This window comes from Furipterus horrens, unplaced genomic scaffold (genome assembly GCF_987537825.1).
Source record: "Furipterus horrens unplaced genomic scaffold, mFurHor1.1.pri manual_scaffold_12, whole genome shotgun sequence".
In the NCBI taxonomy this organism is placed as follows: Eukaryota; Metazoa; Chordata; class Mammalia; order Chiroptera; family Furipteridae; genus Furipterus; species Furipterus horrens.
Genome location: NW_028327182.1, coordinates 46668825 through 46678913, shown reverse-complemented (window position 1 = coordinate 46678913; position 10089 = coordinate 46668825). Strand labels below are relative to the sequence as shown.

General features: G+C 35.7%; 1 pseudogene; it reads left to right on the top strand.

Annotated features, from left to right (window-relative positions):
- The first annotated feature begins 2020 nt into the window (after positions 1 to 2020).
- Positions 2021 to 3010, top strand: LOC149996124 (ornithine decarboxylase pseudogene; annotated as a pseudogene).
- The last annotated feature ends 7079 nt before the right edge of the window (positions 3011 to 10089 follow it).

Genomic DNA, 10089 nt, shown 5'->3' with positions numbered 1-10089 from the left:
CAAAACATACATGGTCCAGCTTTAGACCATACCAGAGCACCATCTAAATAACTACATAAATGACACACCCAAAAGGTGAACTCTGCAGACACCAGAGCCCCACAAAAGTAAATCTCACTCCATAGGTTCAGCCCCATACAACAGTTTGTCAGCTGTAGTCATGGCCAGTCCTCATAGCCAGTCAGCCTGAGGGACAACTCACCCACTAACATGTCGACATCAATCAAGGCTCAACTACAACAGGAGGGCACACACAACCTACACAAGAGACACCACTGGGGCATCAGCTTGGTGAACAAGGAGACTGCACCACTGGGCCCCACAGGACACCTATTACATAAGGCCACTCTGCAAAAACCAGGAAATGTAGGTGATCTACTTAATACTGCATAGAAACAAACACAGGGAGGCAGCCAAGAACTGTATCCCAAATGAAAGAATAGCACAAAACTCCAGAAAAAGATTTAAACAAAATGGCAACAAGCAATCTGCCTGTTACAGAGTTCAAAACACTGGTTATAAGAATCTTCAATGAACTTAGGGGAAGAATAGATGAACTCAGTGAGAACTTACCCAAAGAGATAGAAACAATTAAAAAAACAGTCAGAAATGAAGAATACAAAAACTGAAATGAAGAATACAATAGGTGAAATTAACAACAGACTAAATAAAGCAGAGGATACAATTGTATTAGTAACAAACATTAAGTAGAACAGGAGATACAATTTGAGAGACAGGGTAGCTGAAAACACCCAACTGGAATAGCAAAAAGAAAAAAAACCTTCTAAAATGAGGATAGTTTAAGGGACCTCAAGGACAACATTAATCATAACAATGTTTGCATCATTGGGGTACCAAAGGAGAAGAGAACAGGGGATTAAAATCCTATTTGCAAAAATAATGACTGAACACTTCTTTAAACTGGCAAAGGAAGTGCATAGTTTCAAACAAGATAAACCCAAAGAGGCCCACACCAAGACACATCACGATTAAATTGCCAAAGGTCAAAGACAAAGAAAGAACTTTAAATGTAACAAGAGAAAAACAGTTAGTTACTTAAAAGGGAGCTCCCATAAGAGAGTCAGCTGATTTCTCAACAGAAACTTTTCAGGTCAGGAGGGATTGGCACAAAATATTTAAAGTGCTGAAAAGAAAGGGTCTGCAACCAAGATGGTTTCAATTATCAAGGCAATCATTTAGCATCAAAGGAGAGAGAAAAAGCTTCCTAGATTAAAAAGAAAAAGAAAAGAAAAAGCAGGGAGGAAGCTGAAGGAGTTCATTGTCACCAAACCAGTATTACAAGAAAGATTAAAGGGGTCAGTTTCCTCAGCCTCTGCCACCCTTCTGCCAGCACTCCAGCACCACTTATTGATGTGGTCCTCCACAGGAGAGTGTAAGGTGGTATATGGCCAGGCATGTGGTTGTCGGGGGAGGCTGGCAGTCCTCTGCACTGAGTGGAGTTGTCTATGCGGTCAACTTGAGGTGCTCCTGTGCTCTGTGTTATCAGGACATTCCCACTGTTGTACCAAGAGAACACTCATCTTTAGAGAGACTTGGAATCTCTGGAGAACTGCCTTTGTGAAAAGCTGGCAATAATTTCTTTAAATTCCATCTCTTAGTTTTCCTTAAGAACATCCAGAAACCATAAACAATGTTAGTAACGAAGAGTTGGCTGCCTTTTTCTTGATGAAGACTTTACTGACAAGAACATTCTGGACCAAAAAATTAATGAAGTTTCTTCTTCCAATGATAAGAATGCCTTCTACATTGCAGATGGAAGACATTCTAAAGAAGCATCTGAAATGGGTGAAATCTCTTTCTCGAGCCATCCCCTTTTATGCAGTCAAATGCATTGACAGCAGAACCATAGTGAAGACCCTAGTTGCCATTGGAACAGGATTTGATGTGTCAACAAGACCAAAATACAATTAGTGAAGTATTGGGGTGCCTCCACAGAACATTATCTATGCAAGTACTTCTAAACAAGTATCTCAGGTGTGCTGCCAATAATTGTGTCCAGATGATGACTTTCAGTAGTGAAGTCAAGTTAATGAAAGTTGGCAGGGCACATTCAAAGGCAAAGTTGGTTTTTGTGGATTGCCATTGATGATTCCAAAGCAGTCTGTTGTCTCAATGTTAAATTTTTTGCCACATTAAGAAATGGCAGACTACTTTTGTAACAGGCAAAAGAGTTAAATATTGATGCCATCTGTGTCAGCTTCCACATAGGAAGTGGCTGTATTAATCCTAAGATCTTCATGCAAGCCATATTTGGTGACAGCTGAGTTTTTGATATGGGAGCTGAAATTGTATCTGCTTGATATTAGTAGTGGCTTTCCTGTATCTGAGAATATAGTTCAAATTTAAAGATATGGCCATAGTAATCAACTGAGCTCTTGACAAGTATTTTTAGTTAGACTCAGGAGTGACACTCATAGCTGATTCAGGCAGATACTAGGTTGCATCAATTTCACACTTGCAGTTAATATAATTTCCAAAAAACTTATATTAAGGGAACAAACAGAATTTGATGATGAAGATGAATCAAGCAAAAAATTGTTATGTATTAAGTGAATGATGGAGCATATGGGTCATTTAATTGCATCATCTGTGACCATGTGCACATGAAGCTCCTTCTGCAGATGAGGCCCAAACCAGATGAGAAATATAGTATTATCAATCCAGCATATGGGGACCAATGTGTCATGACCTCAGTCACACTGTAGAACTCTGTGGCTTGCCAAAGATTTATGTGGGAGACTGGATGCTCTTTGAAAACATAGGTGCTTACACCATTGCTACTGCTTCTACTTTTAGTTGATTCCAGAGGCCAACTATCTACTATAGGATATCAGGACTGACATGGCAACTGATACAGCAAGTCCAGAACCATGAATTTCTACCTGAAGTGGAGAAGCAGGACATCAGCACCATACCTGTGTCTTGTGCATGACAGAGTAGAATGAAATATCATCCAGCAGTCTGTGCTTCAACTTGTATTAATGTGTAGATGTCATTTTTGTAGCTGTTAGAGTGAGTGTAGCTTGAATTAAAAGATTCGAGGGGACCATTTAACTTAATTATTAAAACGTCACTGTAAAAAGTTTAGCACAGATGGAATAATATGAAAGGTTAGTAGGCAGAGTCACACTTATCTGTGTTCCTATGAAAACAAGTTGAATACTTCTTTTATATGGATTTTTATTTGGTGTTTAAACATGCTACTAAAGAGTGCCCCTCAGCTACTGAGCAAGCATTTTTAGCTTGTACACTAGCAGAATGGGTCAGGAGCTTAGTATTATGACCTGTTTTAAAAATAAAGTACCTTGAAATAATCAGGCATTGGAAAATTTTTAGTGTGTCCATCCCACATGGCTTGTCTTGTATGTGTTTTTACAAGCAAGAATTGATGTTTTTATTTCCCCAAAGTCTGAGAAAATTGTTTCAGAGGACTTAGAGTTGATCGTTTTTGTTATTTTGAAACTCCATGGACATGCCTTTTTTCTGTTGGGCATTTTTAATTCAAGTAAATTAGTCCTATATAAAGTTTGCTCGGGATTCTCACAAGAAATAGTAAATCTAGTCTATGCAGGTAGAAGGAAGAGGATGGATAATAAAGGCTATATTCTCTTCTGATGACAGGGTCCAACAGGTGCCTTAGTTACTCAGCCCATCATGAACGTCCACAGAGGTGGCTGTGATGTAGACTGCCCAGAACCCCTTGTTAATTAATTGGCCTGTTCCTATCATAGTCAGAGCCAAGGAAGGTGCACAAGGCCCTCTGGGTCCTGCCCACAGAGACCAGATATATTTCCTTCCCACCTTTACTTCACTCCCAGAGAGTTACATAGTTACAAATAAGATAAGAATATAGTACAGTATTTGGCAGTCAACCTATTTTAATAAATTCAGAAGCAATTTTTTGAAAAGGAAATATTAAAGGGACTTTTATAAGAAAAAAGATAAAAAATATAAATAAAAAATATCACAAACAAAAACTCATGCTGAAAAGGATAAACACATGATAAAAGCAGTATATCAATCAGCTATAACTTAGTAAAAAAAATTAAAGGCAAAAGTGGGAAGATCATGTGTAACTACTAAAGTAAATTAAGGAATACACACAAACATACAAATACAAAAAGTAAAAAATAATGACAAAAATATAAATGTGAAGGGAGTGTGTAAGAATAGTGATTTTAGAATGTGTTCAAACTTATGCAACCATCAACTTAAAATAGACTGTTATAAACATAGCTTGGTATATATAAAGCACATGGTAACCACAAACCAAAAATCTACAAGTGATATATGAGAAATAAAGAGAAAAGAATCCAAGCACAACATTACATAAAGTCACCAACACACAAGAAAAGAGAGCAAGAGAGTAAGAGAGGAACAGAGAAGAATGACAATAACAATCATAAAATAATTAAAATGCCAATAACTAATACCTATAATTAAATGTTAATGGATTAAATGCTTCAATCAAAAGATACAGAGTGGCTGAATGAATAAGAGAACAAGAATCAGGGAACAGTTAGAATTTACACATGCTGAGAACGTGCAGTGAGATAAACAGATTGGTATATCAAAATCAAGAGAAGAAATTTATTTGTACAAGGAGGTAATCAGTTTTACCATATGTTTTTGACTGGTTGAATAAAAAAGTAATAGAGACTTCCGACCAAGATGAAGGCCTAGACCGACATGCTCCATCTCCCTACACAACTAAGAAGAAATACATCTACTGAAAAACCAAAAATAACCAGAAGTTCCAGAAAATAAAGCTACATGAAAGTCCAACTTATGAAATTATAAACAAGTGGTGCTCATCCAGACAGGTAGGAGGGGCGAAGCCAGGGCAGAGAGGTCAAACTGTGCTGGCGGTGGGAGTTGTGGCGATGGTGGTGGGACTGCAGTAAGTACAGATGCCCATATTTAAGGGGAGGTGAGAAACACCTGGGAGCACCCCTAGCTGCAGACCAAACCCATCAGCTTGTGATTACAATGCCAGGGAAGGCAGACCCCCGTTGCCTCGTACTGTCAGGGCCAGAGGGAGTGGGGAGAGAGGAGGAGGCTCTAAGTCTCTCAGCGGAGAGAGAATGGCAGGAACCCATCTTGGACCCCCGCCCCCAAACAAAGCACCACAGTGTGGTGAGAAGAGTCTCCAGATAGTGATGAGTGCACAGGGCTCCGCCCCCTATAGCACAGGAGGTGTGACAGCCCCGCCCAGGAGCAAAAAACAACCAGGCTGGCAGGGATAATGTAGAGATCCCAATTAGGCACTGACCAGAAAGCAAATACATGAATTAATGGATGAACAGATAGGTAACCTTTCTGAGGCTTAGTTCAGAGCTATAGTTATAAGACAGCTTACAGACCTAACAGCGGGATTTAATCAAGACGGGGAAGAAATGAAGGCTAGTCCTGCTGAAATGAATGAAAACACATACAAAACAAGTGGTGAGGGAAGGAAAACCAGGGATCAAATCAACAAATCAGAACATAAGGAAGGAACAGTCAACCAGTGCAGAAAGAGGGAACAAAAAGTGAGTAAAATGAGGAGAAGCTCAGAAATCTCTGGGACAACTATAAGAGAGTGAACATCCGAATTATAGGGTTGCCAGAAGGTGAAGAAAAAGAACTAGAAATTGAAAAATTATATGAAAAAATAATGAAGTAGAACTTCCCTAACTTGGGGAAGGAAATAGACTTACAGGTCCAGGAAGCACAGAGAGTTCCAAAGAAAACTGGACCCAGGGAGAACCACACCAAGACACATTGAAATCAAAATGTCAAAAATTAAAGATAAAGAGAGAATCTTAAAAGCAGCAAGAGAGAAGAAAAGAATTATGTACAAAGGGGTCCCAATTAGACTATCAGCTGATTTCTCAAAGGAGACTCTGCAGGCAAGAAGGGACTGGCAAGAAATATTCAAAGAAATGAAAAGCAAAAACCTACAGCCACAATTACTCTATCCAGCAAAGCTGTCATTCAGAATAGAATGGCAGAGAAAGTGTTTCCAGAACAAAGTAAAACTGAAGAAGTTCATTAGATTCAAACCACTGTTACATGACATGTTAAAGGGACTTGTTTGGAAGAAGGAGGATTAAAATTATGAACATTAAAATGAAAACTGTATCACAACAACCAACAACAGAAGCTAGAGAATCAAAACAAAGGAAAAAGAAAAAGAAAACAAGAATCATACCTATGCTGCTTATAAGAGACCCACTTCAGAATAAAAATCACACACAGCCTGAAGGTAAAGGGATAGAAAATACCATGAACATAGAAACAAACAACAACAACAAAAAATGTGATAGCAATATTTATATCAAACAAAATAGATTTTAAAACAAGGGCTATAACAAGAGACATCAGTGACAAAGGGATCAATCCAACAAGAAGACATAACTCTCATAAACATCTATGCACCCAACAAAATACATAAAGCAAATATTGACAGACATAAAGGGAGCGAATGAAAGTAATACAGTCATACTAGGGGATTTTAACATCCCATTGTTATCAATGGATAGATCATCCAGACGGAAAATTAACAGGAAAACAGTGGCCTTAAATGATACATAAGACCGGATATATTTAATTAATTTTTTTAGAACATTTCATCAAAGCAGCAGAATGTACATTCTTTTCAAGTGCACATGGAAAATATTTCAGGATAGAACACATGATAGGCTACGAAACAAGTCTCAATAAATTTAAGAAGATTGAAATCATATCAAGCATCTTAATTGGCTGACCACAATGATATAAAATTAGAAATCAATTATAAGAAAAAAAATGAAAAATACACAAACATATGAAGGCTAAATAACATGCACTAAACAATGAAAAGGTTAACAATGAGATCAAGAAGAAATCAATAAATTCCTTGAGACAAATGAAAATAAAAACATGACTCAAAATTTATGGGACATAGCCAAAACAGTTATAAGAAAGGATTTCATAATAATATAGGCATACCTCAAAAAACAAGAAAATTTTCAAATAACAGTTTAATCTTGAACCTAAAAACAAAAAGAAAACAACAACAAAAAGAAAAACTAGAAAATAACAAGCAAAGCCCAAAGTGAGTATAAGAAAGAAAATAACAAAGATCAGAGCAGAAATAACACAAAAGGTCAATTAATCCAATAGATGGTTCTTTCAAGGGGTAAACAAAATTGATAAACCTTTATTCAGACTCATCAAGAATAAAAGAGAAAAGACCCAAATAAATAACATAAAAAATGAAAGAAGAGAAATGACAACTGATACCACAGAAATATAAAGAATTATAAAATACTATGATATATACCCACAAAGTGAACGGTCTGGAAGAAATAGATAAATTTTATAACAATCTTCAAAGACTGAGTCAAAAATAAACAGAAAATATTAACAGACTGATAACTACTAACAAAATTGAAAGAGTAGTAAAAAAAAAAATTCCCAACAAATGAAAGTTTAGGACCAGATGGCTTCACAAATGAATTTTACCAAACATTCAAAAAAGAATTAACACCTATCCTTCTCAAACTATTCCAAAAGAAATTGAAGAGAGGAAAAGATGCCAAGCTAATTTTATACGGCCAGCATTACCCTGATTCCAAAAGCAGATAAAGAGAAAATAAAAGAAAATTATAGTCCTATATCTGATGAACACAGATGCAAAATCCTCAACAAAATATTAGCAGACCAAATTCAGCAGCAGGTTAAAAAGATTATCTACCATGATTAGGTGTTCAATATCCACAAGTTAAAATACATAATGCATCACATTAACAAAATGAAGAATAAAAATTATATGATCATATCAAGAGATGCAGAAAAAGCATTTTAAAAAATTGCAATATCTATTTGTCATAAAAACTCTCAACAAGCTGGGACTGGAGGAAACATGCCTCAACATAATAGAGGTCTTATATGACAAACCCACAGCTAACCTCAAACTCAATGGGGAAAAGCTAAAAGCACTTTTCTTAAAATCAGGGTCACGACAAGGATGTCCACTTTCATTACATTTGTTCAACATGGTACTGTAATTCCTAGCCATAGCTGTCAGAAAAGAAGAAGAAATAAAAGGAATCAAGTTGGAAAGGAAGAAGTAAAATGGTCATTATTTGCAGATAACATGATACTATACTATATGTAGAGTACCCTAAAGACTCCCCCCAAAAGCTAATAGAATTGATAAATAAATTCAGTAAAATAACAGGATACAAAATTAAAATTTATAAATCAGTTACATTTTTATACACCAACAATAAACTCTCAGAAAGAAAAAATAAGAAAATAATTTCATTTACAATTGCATCAGAAATACCTAGGAAAAAATTTAACCAAAGAAATTAAAGACCTGTACTTGGAAAATTATAAGACATTAAGGGAAAAAATTGAAGAAGATATAAATAAATGGAAACATATATTATTGTCATGGATAGGAAGAATCAACATTATTAAAATGTCCATATTACTCAAAGCAATTTACAGATTAAGTGCAATCTCCATCAAAATACCAATGAAATTTTTCATAGAACTAGAACAAATAATTCTAAAATTTATATGAAACCAGAAAAGATCTCAATTAGCCAAAGAAAAGCAAAGTTGGAAGTATCACACTACCTGATACTGAACAATACTATAAGGCCATAGTAATCAAAACAGCATGGTATAGGCATAAAAACAGACATTCTTCAATGAAACAGAATGGAGAGCCCAGAAATAAACCCACATCTATATGGTCAATTAGTCTATAACAAAAGAAGCAAGATATACAATGAGGTAAATACAGTCTCTTCAATAAATGGTTTTGGTAAAACCAGACATATTCATACACCATGTACAAGAATAAACTCAGATAACTCATGGACATGTACAACTAGGTGGGGATGGACTGTAGGAGAAGGGGTGGGCTGGGTGGGGGAGCAATGGGGAAAAAGTGGGACAACTGTAATAGAAAAACAATAAATAATTTTTTAAAAAGAATAAACTCAAACTGGATTAAAGACTTAAATAGAAGACTGAAACAATAAAACTCCTGAAAGAAATCATAGTCAGTAAACTCTTTGACATTGTTCTTAGTAATATATTTTTGGGATATGTCACTTTGAACAAGGGAAAAAGAAAAAGAAAAAAGAAATACATGGAACTACATCAAGCTAAAGAGTTTTTCACAGGGAAGGAAACTGTCAACAAAATGAAAGACAACCCACTGAATGTGAGACGATAACTTGCCAGTGACATATACAATAAGGGGTTAATATCCAAAATGGAGAAGGAACTCATACAACTTAACACACACACATAGAAAAGACCAACAGACATATGCAAAGATACTTAACATCACTAATCATCAGAAAAATGTAAATCAAAACCATAATGAGATATCACCTCACACTTGTCAGAAGGTCTATCATCAATAAATCAACAACCAAATGTCAGCTAGGATGTGGAAAATAGGGAAACTTTGTGCACTCTTGGGATTACAAATTGGTGTAGCCACTATGCAAAACAATATGGAGGTTACTCAATAAATTAAAAATAGAACTTCCTTGCAATCCAGCAATTCCACTTCTGGGTATTTATCCAAAGAAATCCAAAGCACTAATTTGAAAAGATACACAAATCTCTATGTTTATTGCAGCATTATATTCAATAGTCAAGATATGGAAACAATCTAAGTGTCCATAGAGAGACAAGTTGATAAGGAAGATGTGGTACATATGAAGAACTATTACTCAGATATAAGTAAGAATTAAATCTTACAATTTTCTACAACATGGATAGATATAGAGGGTATTGTGCTAAGTGAAATAAGTCAGAGAAAGACAAATAACTTATGATTTCACTTATATGTGGAATCTAAAAGGCAAAATAAACAAAGAAAACAGAAAAAAAAAAACCTCATAGATATTGAGAAAAAACTGATAGTGGCCATATAGGAGAGGGAGTTGGGGATATCGGTAAAAGTGGTGAAGGGATAAAGAGGTACACATTGGCAGTTACAAAAGAGTCATGGAGATGTAAAATACAGCACAAGAAATGTAGTAAATAGTATTATAATAACTATGTATGGTA